Source organism: Xiphophorus maculatus, chromosome 4 (assembly GCF_002775205.1).
Source record: "Xiphophorus maculatus strain JP 163 A chromosome 4, X_maculatus-5.0-male, whole genome shotgun sequence".
NCBI lineage: Eukaryota > Metazoa > Chordata > Actinopteri > Cyprinodontiformes > Poeciliidae > Xiphophorus > Xiphophorus maculatus.
Genome location: NC_036446.1, coordinates 17024102 through 17040169, shown reverse-complemented (window position 1 = coordinate 17040169; position 16068 = coordinate 17024102). Strand labels below are relative to the sequence as shown.

General features: G+C 38.3%; 1 protein-coding gene across 1 annotated transcript in view; it reads right to left on the bottom strand.

The window, feature by feature from the left end:
• zfhx3 (zinc finger homeobox 3) overlaps nt 1-16068 on the bottom strand; it is a 222154-nt gene that overhangs the window by 164519 nt on the left and 41567 nt on the right. Inside the window, exon 3 of the mRNA XM_023332816.1 lies at nt 15931-16001. The gene's annotated coding sequence lies outside the window, so the exon portion shown is untranslated. The remainder of the gene's footprint in view (nt 1-15930; nt 16002-16068) is intronic.

The following is a 16068-nucleotide window of genomic DNA, read 5'->3' as shown; positions in this document are numbered from 1 at the left end:
CTTTTTTAAAACTTGTTGCAGACAACTTGAACGAGCCAACAAAATACTAGGATAATATAGACTGATGACATTACGCCAAAGCTGAACTATACGGTGTCAATGCACTCGTCATGTTTGGGAATGGAACGGTTCTGCACCTCATCCCTTCATTTTACTGCAAACGTAAAGTTTGCAGGTGGGAACATCATGATGTGGGCTGCATAAACGGCCCAACACAGTCGGACTGAAGTGGAACTGTTAACACGCGGCCATGTGGTATCAGGATGTTTGTATTGGCACACACCGAGCCAAGCTCCAGTGAATCTCCTCCAACTGCAGTATTTGCCAAAGGGTTTTGTCATATGTCACAGTATTGTACACAGCTGAAGATCTCATAAAGAGCAAAGAAAGAACCCCTAGAGCCTTCAACATTTGAAGATAGTTTGGAGGAATGGGTCATAATCACACCGAAATAATGCATAATCTTTGGATTCCATGTCAGAGATGTCTTAGAGTTATCATTAATCAAATACGGTTTTCCAAAAAGTATTTGATTTAGTCTTATTATATTTCTTAATATGTTCTACGTATAGTGAGGACTGCGATAATAATGGAATCTGGAAAAAAAAAATTGGAAAAAAATAAGTTGGTAAATTATACATTTATGGTAATCTTTTGAAAAGCATTTTTTTTGTGTTCAAAGAACACAGTTGGAGCACAAAACCAAAGTACCTCAGAGGGTGGCTTGGTTTTGTGCAATTAAATTATTTTATAAGTTTTTTGTGTAAATACTATGAGAATGTGATAGATTTTTAACATCAAGTTCTCATAATTGAAGATCTCATACAGACCCATGCATAGAAGTTAAAGACTGAAGGTTTTGTCCTCATTTGTGAAATTAATTAACTTGCTTGCTTAATAACAAAAGCTGTGACTTTAAATGAAGACATCTGGTTTCATTCAAACGATTTTGTTTACAAGTGATAACTATGTACAAACTAGCAGACAAATTAGCTGTTGTTTCCCAAAGGAAATAATACATTAAACCCATGGACCATAAATGTGCAGCTAACTATGTTTTCTAGAAAGCTTTTGGCAGCAGAGTTTTGCCATGTAGGTTTATCACTCATCTGGCCGGACAGACAACTTTTAACACATTGCTCGAGGCAATGGTAGTATTTTAGCAAGAAAAGAAATAATCATTGGATCGGACTTAGTGTTAGTTCTCTGCCTAAGGAGCTTTAATATTAATGTTTTTGGCTGGACACTCAGTAGTCTCTTGGCTGTGCTCGAAACCTCCTTCTACAAACTTTCCAGCTCCAAGTGTTGCAATCTGGTTCCATTTTACAGCTGGCCTTGAAATTGTAACAGAGCGCCTTTCTCTCCCGGCTCAACCGCATATTTAATCCCTGTGCTTATGTCAAACTTAATTAAAGGACCTTGTACAAAAAAATAACAAGTAAGACTTGTAGGAGAGAGAGAGAGAAATGTGGAGCATTAGGCAAAGGAGAGAGAAAAGGGGACAGAACTAGGATGGCGGAAGACGTTTGGGGAGGAATAGCTGAGATATTCAATGTGTGGATTTGGTTTGGTAAATAACCAGATAAAAAGTGCACTTTGTGTGCAAAAGTAAAGAACATATCTATGATTCTAAAAGTACAAGGCATGGACATCATGTGTCTTGAATATGATATACTGAACAACAATTAGAAGATTTTGGGTTAAAAAAGAAGGACCAATAGGATGTAAACTTTCAGCTTCCAAAATCTCTTGAAGTCCCAAAATGAAAAAGAGAAAAAAAAATGATCAAGAGATGAAATCATTCACACAGCCTTTGTGTATACGGTTGTGCACATAAAACTATTCATTCCATAGAGGTGGAACAGCCGGAGAGTCTGTTTAGTCTGTCAGTTTAAAACTATTACCTCAAACTCTGAGAATATGAGTTGAGCCTGTCGTGCATCAACAGCGTTGAGAAGAACAAACCTTTGAAAAGTCTAAATCAATTTTTGGGGGAGTAACATAACAAACGCTTCACCGCAGCATTGAAAGGGGGGATCTCTTTTTTTTTTCACGCTTTGAAAAGCACATATTCATACAATCTTCATAAGGCAAAACAGAATAAATGCAGTATACATGAAGTCTTTTGAAAAGAGAGATGACAGGACGGGAGAAAGCAAAAAGACACGGGGATGCTCCTATACGGAGCAGACAAAACAACCAGGAAGACCATCAATGCTACAAAGGCCTGCGTTTTCTGTTGATTTTTTTACTTTTTTTTTTCCTGCACTGCACATTTTGCACACACCTTCTCACCCACCCACCCTTTAGGCTAGGCTGTTTGGCTAAAGAGTTCCAAGCTTCCCAGACAAGACATGAGTGGCCAAGCAATGGACCAGAGGAGGGGGGAGAGGTTCCCATGCCATTGGTGCTGGAACCGGCGCGCCACCCGGAGGTATTTATAGCAGGCCAGCTCTAAAGGGCCAGGACAGAGGGCATGCTTGTTTTTCTTTCCATTCCCAAGGCACTTCTACCAGGCCTCACATGTGGGTGTTAAATATATATCCAAATACTGGGAGCAACATTGTGGGGGCACAGAACAGGAGGCAGTGGGCTCTTTTGGAGCAAGAATGAAATGGGAAGAAGGGATTTAGAGAAAAGAGAGACAGGAAGACAGAGTTTTTTGTTGAGGTTGCAATATTGAAGGGATGAAGACATACAGTTCAATTCAAATATACATAGTATAAAAAGACAAACATTTTATTTTTTCACTTTGATATGAATTTAGACTAGTTTCATTTCAGTTTTTTTGTACAATTATAATAAATAACTATTAAATCTTACAAAAAATAATGAGATAGATATGTATATTTTTTTCATAAATTTACCTAAGAATTTCCCTTTTGACCTTATATGACTTTGGTGAACCAATTATTTTCCCACAAGCTTCTCACAATGGTTTGCTGGAATTTTGGCTCATTTATCCATAGAAAGCACTTTCTGGATATACCCATGAAATAGCAAATGAAAACGTCCCATCCTGTACTGCTCAGTGGAAACGAGGCATTTGTATACTGTTACTGTTTTTTGTGTTGCTTTAGGTGCAATAGCTTCTACCTTGCAGAGGGGCCTTTCCACCAATTATAGTAAATGACTTCCTTGACAGTGTACAAAAACAGTTTCTTAACCCCCTTAGCAAAGATATTCACAATGTATGTTGCTCTTGTGTTGATAGATTCATCTCAGTTCAATCACGTTAATCTCTGGGACAAAATAACAGGATGATCTTCCAGGATTTTTTCTACTTGCGCCCAAATGTTTCAACAGATAAACATGACACCTTCCAGGCATCTGAAAACTGCACAAAATGAAAAGTTAGATTTTTTTAACTTTAAAATTCTTTATTCTCTTTCTAATATCTTGTCTGATTCCTTTAGATTTTTTTTCTATGATGCCACATAAGTAGCAGTAGTTGGAGGTATGACTTACAGTGGCATTTAGCAAACTGACATAGACAAAGTGAAAATTAAAACCAAGCTGAATGCATGTTATATACAGAAGACAGAAATCCAGAAAAAATAAAAGAGGCAGTCATACCCTAATGGTATCCTAAACATAAAAATATATAATGGCATTCCCATCCATATCCTCCACTCCATGCTTTGTCTTCCTGCTTGGGAATTTCAGAGTGAGATTAGAGTATGATGAAAACAGACCCTATAAATACGCACCACTGTGATGAATATAACAGTGATTATGGGTGCAGGCATAATTAGATCAGGAAAGTAACAGACTCATTGAAGTTTGTTCCGTTTCTGTGTTTGAGAACTTCATCTTCTGTCTAATGCATGAAGAATGGCAGAGCCAACAGGAGAATGGTAATCATTTGGGTCTGTAGGAAGAGCTCTTGGGGCCTCTTCAGTGACGCTTTCTCCTGTTTTAGCTCTTTGTTCCCACACACAGCTCTGCAAAAGCCACTCTGTTCTCTGTGTTTTTAATGATTGTTTGACCAACAAACAATTAATTTGGTGCCCAATATATGCCTGTTAAAAAAAATGAAATAAGCAGGAACAATAGAATGTTCCCAATTGGGGAGTTGGGGCCAGTTCATGAATGTTTTCATCCGGTTTTCCTCATTTGATTTTTACCTCTGTCAGCAGCTCTCTCACTTTCCCAGTTTAGATCTTTAAGTTCTAAGACTTTAACAGCGTCCTGGCCAAAGCCCTAGTCCAAATCCCAAACGTACCAAGGCCATCCCACTAACTGATTGCGTCAGAAAGATTCCACAGCCGTAACCTCTATTTTTTCATACTTGTGGGAAAATAGCAGTTCATGTTTCCTTGGATGCTTCACACATTCCTCACTCTGTCTTCAGATTACAGGGCCCCTGCAGCCTGAACACTGCCAAAGCCACTCCAGAGGAGGTGTTTGGTGTATAAGAGGTGTGGCTAAATGAAAATGGAAGAGATTTTTATGTGTGTGTTTATTTAGGAGGGAGTTGCTAAGCGACATGAACTCAAAAAGGCAGTAATTACATTTCTCAAAGCCTGATGAGTGTAACAGAACTTGGACAGGAACTTTCCAGCTCATTTAAGCTTTTCGAACACAGCTGGGAGTTATAGATAACAGAACATCTGGAAGTCACAAAAATACCTCTCTGACGACTGATTCAAACTAATTCAAAAGTTGCCACATCTTGCTATGAGCGACATCCCAAAACCAAAGATCTGACAGGCCCAGTATTTCTGCTTTTGTTAAAAAAAATAATAAACTGACAGATATAGCAGTATAGTAATTATGCCAAAACTTTATGCATTCTATATTTAGAAGCACTGTTTCATCAGATTTGGGACAAAGACTAAGGGGACATAGAAATTACATCAAACTTCTAACAAAACTGTTCCAAACTCATCATATCACGCAACCACCAGCCTCATTTTAAAAAGGCACAAGTGGCACATACGTCAACATGTAATTAACTCAACCAACAAATTCAAAGCGACACTGCTTCATTCTCACAAGCTCTCAACAGACACACTAACAGAGCTTCACAAATATGTAAAAGTTTGGTTTCATCCCAAACTCCTGACCTCAAAATTTCAAGACAAAGGTAGTTAGGTTTGATTTATGCATACCTCCACTTAGGATGAAGAGAACAGGACAGAGTTGCGGAGCAATTAATTCTGATGCTCAAAACATTATTAATAGTAATGTTTAAAACATCAAAGCCCCGGCTGACGGAGAGACGCAGCATCTTCAGTCAGGCGAGATGGAACAGATGAGCACATTGGAGTCAGTCAAGGTGAGACACGGGGGGTGGAAATAATTTACCTCCTTGCAGACTTTCATTGAGATATCATGGAATTTGTTGACCAAAATCGGTTAATGTTTTTATATATAGGATTTAATTTAGGAATGTACAGTCTGTTTCACATTTTCAATATTACACATAATTTTTTAATATGATGTTATGTTATTAACCAACAAATAATAGTGCAGTTTGATAGCTAGAAAGAAGTCTATTTGGAGGCACGTGGAGGGCCTGTTGCGGTGTGTTTCGAGCGTCTAGCGCAGCGCGATTTGAACCATTTAGAGAGTCTGACACGTCGAGTTTTTTTTTACAAGCATTCTCTAACAAACCTCAGAGACTTTCAAATAGTTTATATTTTTAATTTATTGGCATTGTTATATAGGATCCCAATTAAATTTTGAATTCAGTACAAAATCTTTTTCACTCCTTAAAAAGGTCTTTCTGCTTTGGAACCAGTTTCCCCTCTGGGTGCAGAACACTGACCTTTTGCTAACATTTCAAACACACCTTAAAGCTAACCAGCGTTAAGACAAAACTAAGAAATTTTGACTTGCATTTCTGCTTCAATGGAAAATTTTAACTTCATCCCTAACCTCTTTATTGTGTTTCTTTGTCTTTATGTTGCTGCTAGTTCACTAACCTCCTCTATAAACATTCCTGTTAGTTCTTCACAGAGTCAGACTACATCTACAGATCAGGCAATTTTTGAAGGCAGATTTTAGATTTTATGTCGGGGTATTAGAGTAAAAACATTTCCTCTTGGGATTTGTAAAGTGAATGAAACTAGTTGGTCTTGCCAGTCAATGGTCTCGCCTGCATTCATACAATATAATGAGACATCAGGCTATTTTTGTTACATATTATAGTGGATATCATAATTTAGTAAGTAGCAAATAGTGCCTATTAGAAAAAATAAAACTGATAGTGTGCTCGACAAATTAGCAGTAAAAACCTTAAGTTTACAAGTTTGGAGTGAGACTCTCAAGGACCCCGCCTCCATCTACTGTTGCTCTGGGCAGAGGGATAAAGCTTCTCTCACTTCCACATATTCATTTACCCCCTACCATCACGCCAATTGAACCAGGGAGTCTGGGGGTAGCAAATTGATATTCACCACACATCTCCATCCCCCAGCCAAAACCATCCCCACTGGAAACATTATTTCATTACATATATTATGCATTCAGCAAAAGGGAGGTAGTGAATGTGCACTATGCAGATGCCTGCGTGTGGGTGTTGGCAAACTCAGATGTTTCCGTCTATGTATACATGACTGTGACATGCCTGTTGTGTTATTTTATTTTATTTTATTTTTTTAAAAGAGGATGTAAAACAGATAAAATGCCCCAGGGGTCCAGAGATAATGGTACTTGATTTACTTTGTGGAAACAAAGAGAAAATATTTATTTCATACAGTTTTGTGTCAACATGAGAGAAGTGATATTTCAAGTTTTACCATGCGTGGGGGGAAAAAAAGTTTCCTACAGAGTTATGATGAATTTTCTCTGTTCATCTGAGTCTTCACGTCCAGATGTGGATGTACAGACTGTGCCTCAAGCAGAGCAGGAGATAAAGAGACACAAGAGAAAGGAAATAGACCAGAAAGAGCAGAAAGAGATGAAGATAGAGACAGGCAGATCTTACATGTGACAAGCTGCTCTTTGGGCCCAGGTCCAGATGTCACCAGAGCAGTTTTTGTTTGTTAATGTCTTGTTTTAAAAGCCCCCTTAATAGTGACTGCTGCCTTTCCATTAAGTCTTTAAGTGGCTCAACACAACATAGTCTTGTCTGATTTGAACTAGAATCAATTTAGAAAAGAAACCATTTTGCTTCTGTTTAAGCACAGCTCTGTCTCTGCTGTGGCATGCTGACCTTTCCAGAGGTCTGTCTTGTGCTTCTAGGCAGGGCTAAACAGAGGATATGCAGGGCTAATTAGACTGATTGACGTCAGAAGGCATGGTGGCTTGTATTTGAACCGTCTGTCAGGGCTCACAACTGCATCTCTGTTAAGGACTCTCAGTCTCACCAGTCACTCCGATTTCATTTTAGTGTGCTGAGCATAAATTCTTTCTTTGCAAATTTTTCTAGCATATGGTTTGCTTTTATTTTTCTAATCAATGCTCTCTCTTTTTTCCCTTGTGCAGAAATTGAAAAAAGAAACACCTGCTTGGTGGTAAATAACACAGCTTGCTTTGGGTCGACTTCCCCTTGGGATCTTCCTACACTTAGGGAAAGGTTTCCTTCGCTCAAACTTGGAAAAGTCTGAAAATCAGATGCACTGGGTACATCAACCACACATCGTGTATTTGGATGCTCTTGAGTAAGATTCCTAATTTAGGGTCTTAAAAGTGACTGTCTGCAGGAACAACTATCTGTCTCCTTCCCTCCTGTTAGACGCTTATTGAAGGTCAGCCAGCCCCTCAATTGTCTACTTTACTGCAAGGCTTGTGACAATATTTTTCATCTATCCCATGAAGCCAGAAATTTTGTGATTGCACATTGACCATGGTGGCACTTACCTAGAGGAGAAAAGCAAGCATTCATACGTTCACACTAGGCATGCTACATAATATTTGGAGTATTAGAAATTTGGATCCCTCTGAAGTGGACTGTACTAAACCTGTTATTTTAACCTCCCTCCACTGTCTTTCAAATTTTGTAAAAATAATGAACATCTATGGATTCACCACATTTAACAGTCATTAATGCCTTCACTACTTCAAAGTTGGTAACACTAAAAATGTATCACTGTGTTAAATTTTGACATTTAAATTTATAATGTATTATCAGTCATATTTTTGAATGTAGTTTATAAAATAGTATGCTTTCACTTTTGGTGAGCTCGCTACTTTTTCAGTGTTTTGGGTGTTGGACATTGAAAAGGTCTGTCTTGTTGACCTTTTGGTATGATGAGAATCTGCTTTACTGGCAATTTGGTTCTAGAAGGGTTTGTAGGTGATGTCTGACTAAAAAACATTTCATGTAAGTAGTTTCTGATAACTGGCATTACATCACTGTGGAGGGATTTTGGCCTGCTCTTCTTTGTAGAATTGTTTTAATTCAGTCACACTGGTGAATTTTCAACCATGATCAGCAAGTTTAATCATATGTCCCAGTTTCTCACACAGATTTAAGTTTGTAATTTGACTATATCACTCCAAAATCTTTTTTTATTTGTCAATACTTTTTAGGCATTCATAGATGGACCATTATTAGTGTGCTTTTGATGTCCTGCTCATCTCGTACATATTTGTGCTTGACCTATGACATTAGTACAGTCAAAGTGGACTTGCTACATAAACTTTGTAAAAGTTTTAACTGCAAAAAAGAGGTATTAAAATATAAAAAAGGATGAGGAATGCTTCTCTAGTTTAAACCTGGCTATATAGAGCAACATAAAAGTGCATGCTACATGTGAACATACCAAATTTATGCAATGTCTGACTGCTGGTACAATAGCAGTACAGAATGTTGGTTAAACAAATAGGTCCATTCTGTCATTCCTAACTAATGTGTACCGGTATTTGAGGGAATGGAAAAAAGTCCTCTTCAAGTTGCATTAGCTTCTTCATCTCCTACCCATTTTCAGGTGGTCTTACTATGAATTTGTGGTACAGCTTCAACATTTATGTGAATGCGTAAAATGCTCTGAGAGTCGTTCAGTGGGAGGAAGTTCACCAGAGATCAGGACTCGGTCCACATTCGCCAACACTCATGCATCCAGAAAAATGTGGCATAAAGAGGGGACTGGTGGAGAGAAATCTCACCTGCAATTCAAGCGGATTACTCTGCCCTTTTATTTGCTCTCGTTTGGTTGCGGGGGGGAATGTGCTCCACTCTGACCTGGGGGCACTCATCCAATCAGCTCGCTATCTGCTGCAAGGGCCTCCATAATAGTGACATTTTTCCACCTCGTCAATAAAGTGGTGAAAGCCACCCTCCACCTGCTACTTGACCATTTAACTTCTTCCTGAAAAGGCCCTTTCTTTCTGTCTGTCTCTGTGTCTGACTGAAATCAATAAAGGCAGAGCAAGGAAAGAGGACGATCCAACAGCTGCATTAACTGGTGGTCTTGACTGTGGTATAAAGTGGGCTGCTGACAGTGGAGAGTGGGAAGCTCCAGCCTCTCATTCATCCCATGGTGCAAGAATTCTGCTTGTGATCTACACTATATGTTGTAATTTTGTAAAGCAGTGGCGACTCTGAAAAAAACATTTTTTAAAGTCTCAACAGACATGAAGGGTCTTACTCACATACACACACGCACGCCCACATGCAAGTGAGTGACAATGAATAAAAAAAAAAGACAATTTTAAAATATTCATGCAGAGAAAAAGGTGACAATTGTATGCAAAAACACATTAGCACATATATAAACTCTGCAGTCTCTAATGATCATTGCTTGCCATGACTCATTTAGCAGCTGCATCCACACATCACGACATGTCTGCAGTGATTGACATAATGGCATCAGAGTGAGAACAAAATGTCTTCCAATAAAGGAGCAGGAGGGAGAAAATGAGAGAGATGGGTTACAACTCTGCCCGTGCTGAAATGAGTGTAGTGCTTTGTTTGGTTATGCTGTCTGAGCTGAAATTGATTTCTGTGAGAAGCATGCACCAAAGAGCCTCTGCTTTCAGATGAAATAAATAACATACTCTTGTGAAGATGGGGGGTATGTGGAAGAAGGAACAGAAGGTGGAAAATGGGATCAGGGAGGAAGGCAAGAAACAAAGAAGGATGGGGTCAAAATGATTTTATGAGGGGAAAGAAAAGCTGGGATGGAAAAAATGGAAGGAAATGTCTAAATGTGCCATACTGAATTTCATGTGTTCAGTCTAGTGCAGCACTGAGGAGACACAGACTGGGAGACATCTGGAGTAGAGGAGGATAACAGCCACATGCCGCTCTCCAACCACAGACAACATGATGAGGGATTAAACTTCATTGCAACATGTTATGGTAATGAATGGTCTGTGGCCAGTTCTGTATGTGTTAGAGTAATCACCACTTTGCAGTATGTGTGAGTGACACTTTTTGGATGTGCTCGCAAATGCTTGTGTCTGCCTAAGCAAGTGTGGACATAATACGGTTCCCTACAAGTTGGCCAAAGCAGAAACATACAAATTAAAACATGCAACATTTAAGCAGTTGGTGTAGCATGCAATATCTCTCATAATTTGTTGAACATTGTCTATTAATAGAAGACGGGCAGGACCAGACCTTGTGGTCTGAGCCAGCGTCTGGGCATCTGGGTCTTGGATTGGTGCCAGAGAGGGAGGAGAGCAGGCGCAGTCAGACGTCCCAGAGTGGTGAGGTTGACTCTGGGTCACACTGGCTGCCTGGCCTTATGGCTCACAGATGTTCATCTGCTTCAACAAGAGTTGTGTTTCTGGAAAACTTTGCACCATGTTGTGCTGCATGCTGGAATAATCTCCTCTGTTTAATGAAGATCTCATAGATCATCGATCAACAAGACATGAGCAAAAGCACGTTTGTGGATTACAAAGTCTCCCGAAAGCAATGAATCTGCCACGCAGTTGCGCAGAGCTGAAGTGTTGTGGTGTTCGAGTCGCTTGCCCCGTCAATCTTTCCCAAGCAAAGTGACAGATTGTTATTGCTGTACAACAGAGCACAGGAGGAGGTTGTAGGGAGCGGGGGATCAAGGCAGGTACAAAATTTCTGGGGTGGTCATGACAGAAAGAATGAGCGGTAATCAGAGTACTCCAGAACGTATTCTCTTAATTTGGGTTTTCAATATTTTTTTTTCTCAGAGAAAAGCAGAGGTACAACATGAATCAATAAATTAAAGTCCCTTGCTGCTTCCTAAATTAATCTACTGTACAAAGAGTGGGAGCAGGTGAAATTACTTTGGAGGCAGAGTGAAATGACTCATATTAAACTGCTGATCAAAACATTTGCAGTCTAGAAAGTGTTGTTGAATCTAAGAAGAGTTGTTGTGCACTAAGCAAAGATATAAAAAACTGGCAAAATGTGCCAGTCTTATCCTTCGCATGGCACAAGACAGGCAGCCAATCAGATGTGTGCAAGCTCTCTTGCAGGCGAATGATATGGAATGTTGGCTGTCTTGTGGCCCCGCCTTCCGTCCCCACTGAACTGCTGTTGCCCATAATGATTTTATAAACATTTTGCCAGCAGATCAATACCTGTATTGATCAGGCATTGTGAGAGTGATCCGTCTAAAACCCAGAACAGCCTAGAGCTCAGAGGTGGGAGGAGCAAAAGAGAGAGGCTGCATAGAGGATGGCAAAGGAGAGCGAGTCTGCAACCACAGTGAAAAGGAAAAGAGGTGGAAGGTTGGAAGAGACTGAGGGAGAGGCAGACGCAGAGATGGAAGCAGGTGAGGATGCAGATTTCGGAAAATGCTGCTAGGCCGTTGGGACTAAGGAAAACAAATGGTAATTGCTTTCTCATTAACAAAGGGGAGGGAGCGACGGCAACTGATGACAGTTTCGAGACAGTGAATGATGACAGAAAAAGTGGGAATAACTTTGTAAAATTCCTGCTTTAGTTCAGGCCTGTTATAGCATGTAACACAAACAGGTACGCTACTGCATGTGCATGACTGCATGAGGTCAAACGAGATTGTTTTCCATAAATTTGTGTGGGATGATAAGATGATAAGTGATGATAATATAAACAAATTCATAGAGGTTTATGTCTAACTACAGTTTGATTTTTGTTTTTCTGTTATTCCTAGAAAGAAACTCTTGAAGAAGAGACGGAGGCGTCTGAGAGCACACTGCGGCTCTAAATCTAATTGCTGCAAAATGATCAAAACTTACATTTCCTGAAACATTCTTAACATTCAGGAGAGGAATAATTCCACATCATCATTATGGAAGAAGAACTGCAAAAGCATGTAAAGGCGATGTTAATACCAAAAGACAAACATGGCAGTATGAAGACCATCTTCAACATACAGGATTGCTGCCGCTTTGTAAACACGTGGATGGCTGGCTTTTTGGATTACTTTTTACTGTCTGGGAATTCACTAAATTGGATGATTGCTTTACATTTAAAACACAAGTAGGAGATTTACTGAAGCGATGACTCACTGGATGACTCAACACAAGTTCAAGGCCACAATCTGCCCTGCGCTCGAGGACAAGTCAAAAGCTTTTGCTGTGATTCCCTCGTGCTGTGGGGAAATCAAGTTTCATTGATTGGTTTTTAAATAAGATGTGTTGTGCATAAATGAGGATCTGAAGGAAGATGAATTCCTCAAACGAACTGTAGGGAAAGACCTTGATGCACATGAACTCATGTGCTCTGGAGACCAGTGTGGAAGCACTCAATGAAAAGGCCTGATGGCTCATGCCTCTCTGACCAAGCTAAAAAAAAACAAAACAAAAAGGACTTTGGCTTATCAAGGCTTATTAAGGGCAAGAGACACTTGTAAACAATTTTCCTAATGAATTAACAAAAAACACACATTGCACATCTCAGAGGATAAAGGATTTATGGTGACTTTTAAATTTTGATAAAATTTTATCAGCTGACCTTTTGTGTATCTTGTCACCTTTCAAACAAAGCATTTTCCAGAGATTTTATGTACTGTAGTAGACCAATACAAATGATGCATTATTGTGAGCCAAAAGGAAAAGGATAGAAAGACTACACAAATAAAAATCTGAGAACTACGGTGTGTATTTGAATTCAGTTTTGCTTTTCAGTAATTGTAAAACAACCCTCTACAGCCAGAGGATTGGTTATGATTAAGCTCATTTATGTGTAAGAATGCCTTAGTCAAAATCCTATAATCCAAGTGAGATGCTAAGCATAAAAGTTGCTATACATACAACTTAGATTAGACTTAAATTGCTAAGACATTGCAAACACACCAGAAATAACTTAAAACTGTATTTGCAGTAAGTTTATGTTATTGTTCTGCTACAAAGTGAATATACACAAAGGTTTCAGGTCTTTTGCAGCCACTAACGAGATTTACCTTCCAGGACTACTTAGCTCTATCAATCAACCCTTTAAATCTCATTAGGTGTGTAGTAAAACATACCCACAGCATTATGCTGCTATGACAATGTTTTACAACCCTTCACCCCAGCCCAAGCGATTTTCAATGCCTTCTTCAAGGCTTGTGGCAGTCAGCAAGGGAGACTTCCTTCCATTAACAATTGCTTACTTTCTGCCACTCTTTCATAAAGACCAGACTTGTAGAGTGCACAAAGAACAATAGTCCTGGCTGTTATTCTGAGCAGTAGATGTCTGCGACTTCTCCAAAGTTTCTATGCTTCTCTGAATAATGCTCTCTCATTGGTGGATGGGTTTCAATTACACATGTAGCATAACATTTCCAATTGAAAAGACTATATCGGGGGTTTCTGAAGGAATATGGAACCGATTTTTATTAATTGCATCAACGTAAAAAGAACCGAATAGAATGTTTTCTATACTTTTAGTTATATTTTTATTTATGAAAACACTTCCCTTCTACTTCGGCACTACATTGTTTTGGGTTATCAAAAAGTTAACTGAGGACTGTGGTTATAATGAGACAAAATGTGAAAATGTAAAAGCACTAATAATTTTGGAAGGCATTGCACTTTCTCAGTTAAACACTTAACGAATGCAATGAGACAGCTTTTTAAAAAAATATTTTTTCTTTATGCCTGTTAAATAAGAACAACCAATGTTTATAAAAGAATGGGAGGAATTGGTGGTATTACATATTAAGCTTAAATAGATTATGCCTTCTAGACAACAGAAAGATTAGTAAGAACTCCATTGTTTTGCAACATATGCAATGTTCTGAGAGTCAAACATTTTCCAGACATTCAAAACAAATTTCATTAAAACCTAAATGTAAATGAATAATAATGCAAAAGTATTGTTTTCCAGTGAGAGGTAGGATGCAATAGTTTATTTAAATTCAGATCTTGAGCTGAAGTTTAAGTCAGGTACATAGAAAATGAGGCACAAGAATCAGTAAGTAGAAGATGTAGAAGCTGAATCTGAAGTTAGGACAAGTAATTAACACCTTGGCTTTGTTTGATCAATGCACAAATTATGAATCATGAAAGTATATAACTAAAATTATGGTTACATGATAAATTGCACAAAACTTTTAGATACTATAGCAACATAATTAGAACAAGTGAAAGAAAAGGTTGAAGAAAAAGGATGTACCTTTCTGTGCAAAGTATTGTGTTTTATTGGGTCAAGTGTTATTTATTCCCTGCAGTATTGCATATATTAAAATTAGAGAATTATATCACTGCATAATATAATAACAGTAATATTGATGCAATGCAAAATCTCAACTGTCTACCTATCAAAGAAAAAGTTCAACTAAATGGGTACGTTTTATTTTTTTCACAATGTAGTATAACAATAAAGTGCCATTCTTGTTTTAAGAGCTTTCTTAAGGTGAACAAACATAAGCTCTTCTTTTCATTTTTCATTATATTGCCAAGTCTAACAAACGTCTTAGCAGGTATATGAGCCACCTGCAATTAATGTGTTCACTGGTTAAGGTCAACAGACGATTGCTCAAAATCCCTAAAAACATTACTCTAAAAATTTAGTTAAAGTATTCTTGATTTTTTTAAAAAGTCAATAAATAGTTTGACTAATTATTATTGCAGTGTATAAAACAAGTCTGAAATACTTAATTACCCCCCGTCGGAGCTTCTTAAGCATAGAAAACGCTATAATCAATATCTTCCTTTGCATCTTGTTTTATCATGATTGACATTGCCTCTCATTGTGGCCAGTGCATGAATTATTATATAAAAAGTATTCGACAACAGTTTTGACCCCTAGAACAAAACATTGTGTTACTGATCATGATTTGCCCTTTCTACACATTGGTAATCCTATTGTCTACAACAGCTTAATTACACAAAGATAAACTCATGAGCATTATCACCTCACTCAAAGACTTAATTCATGTGCTATCAAGGCAAAATTTGCGCACTAAGTCGTTTTCATCTTTCCATTCATTCTTTTGATTAATTCCTTCTGTCAAAAACAAACCTTTGGATGAGTGCCAAACATCAAATTAGGGTATTCATTAGACACATCAAACATAAATTACTATTCAATTAACAAGCCAGTCGAGCTGAACTAATCAACTAATTAGGCCATGTGTGTACACAGAAAAGCTAACAAAAGCACATGAGTCCCCTGGGAAAGCAGTAAAACCCAGAAGAAGAATGACAGCAAGGATGAAAAGCTACTGGTTTGAGAGGGAAAAGGAGAAAGCCACTAGACACTTGGCGCACGGTTAAGCTGTTTAGCTCCTCTAATCATAAACTTTATTGTGTTGATGCATTACTTTGATCAGTTTCAAACTGATAAGTCAAATTGACTTGCAAAGCACATTAAAAAAAACACAGATAGCAGAAAAGCTGTGCTTAACCCAAGTTAACATTAAGATTTCAAAGAAAAATTTCTGATAATAGGAACAGATTATTTTTTCTTATTATTTTTAGGTTCACAGCAGAAAATACTGCATAATTCCACATAGTAAAAACAACAAGGTAATGTCTTATTGTTATGACAGTGGTTCAAATACTATCTGACAGAGAATGCTCAAAGAACCGGGAGATTTTTCTATTCACTCTGTGTCAGAGATGGTCTGTCTGTTCCAAACATACCTTTGGTCCAAAGCAGCTCGAGCAGGCCAGGCTGTTCAAATATTGTCTTCACACACTGACCAGACTGCAACCTAAAGGGGAAACAAACACACAATATGCATGCATTTATGCACGGAAAATAGCCTGACTAATACTGTT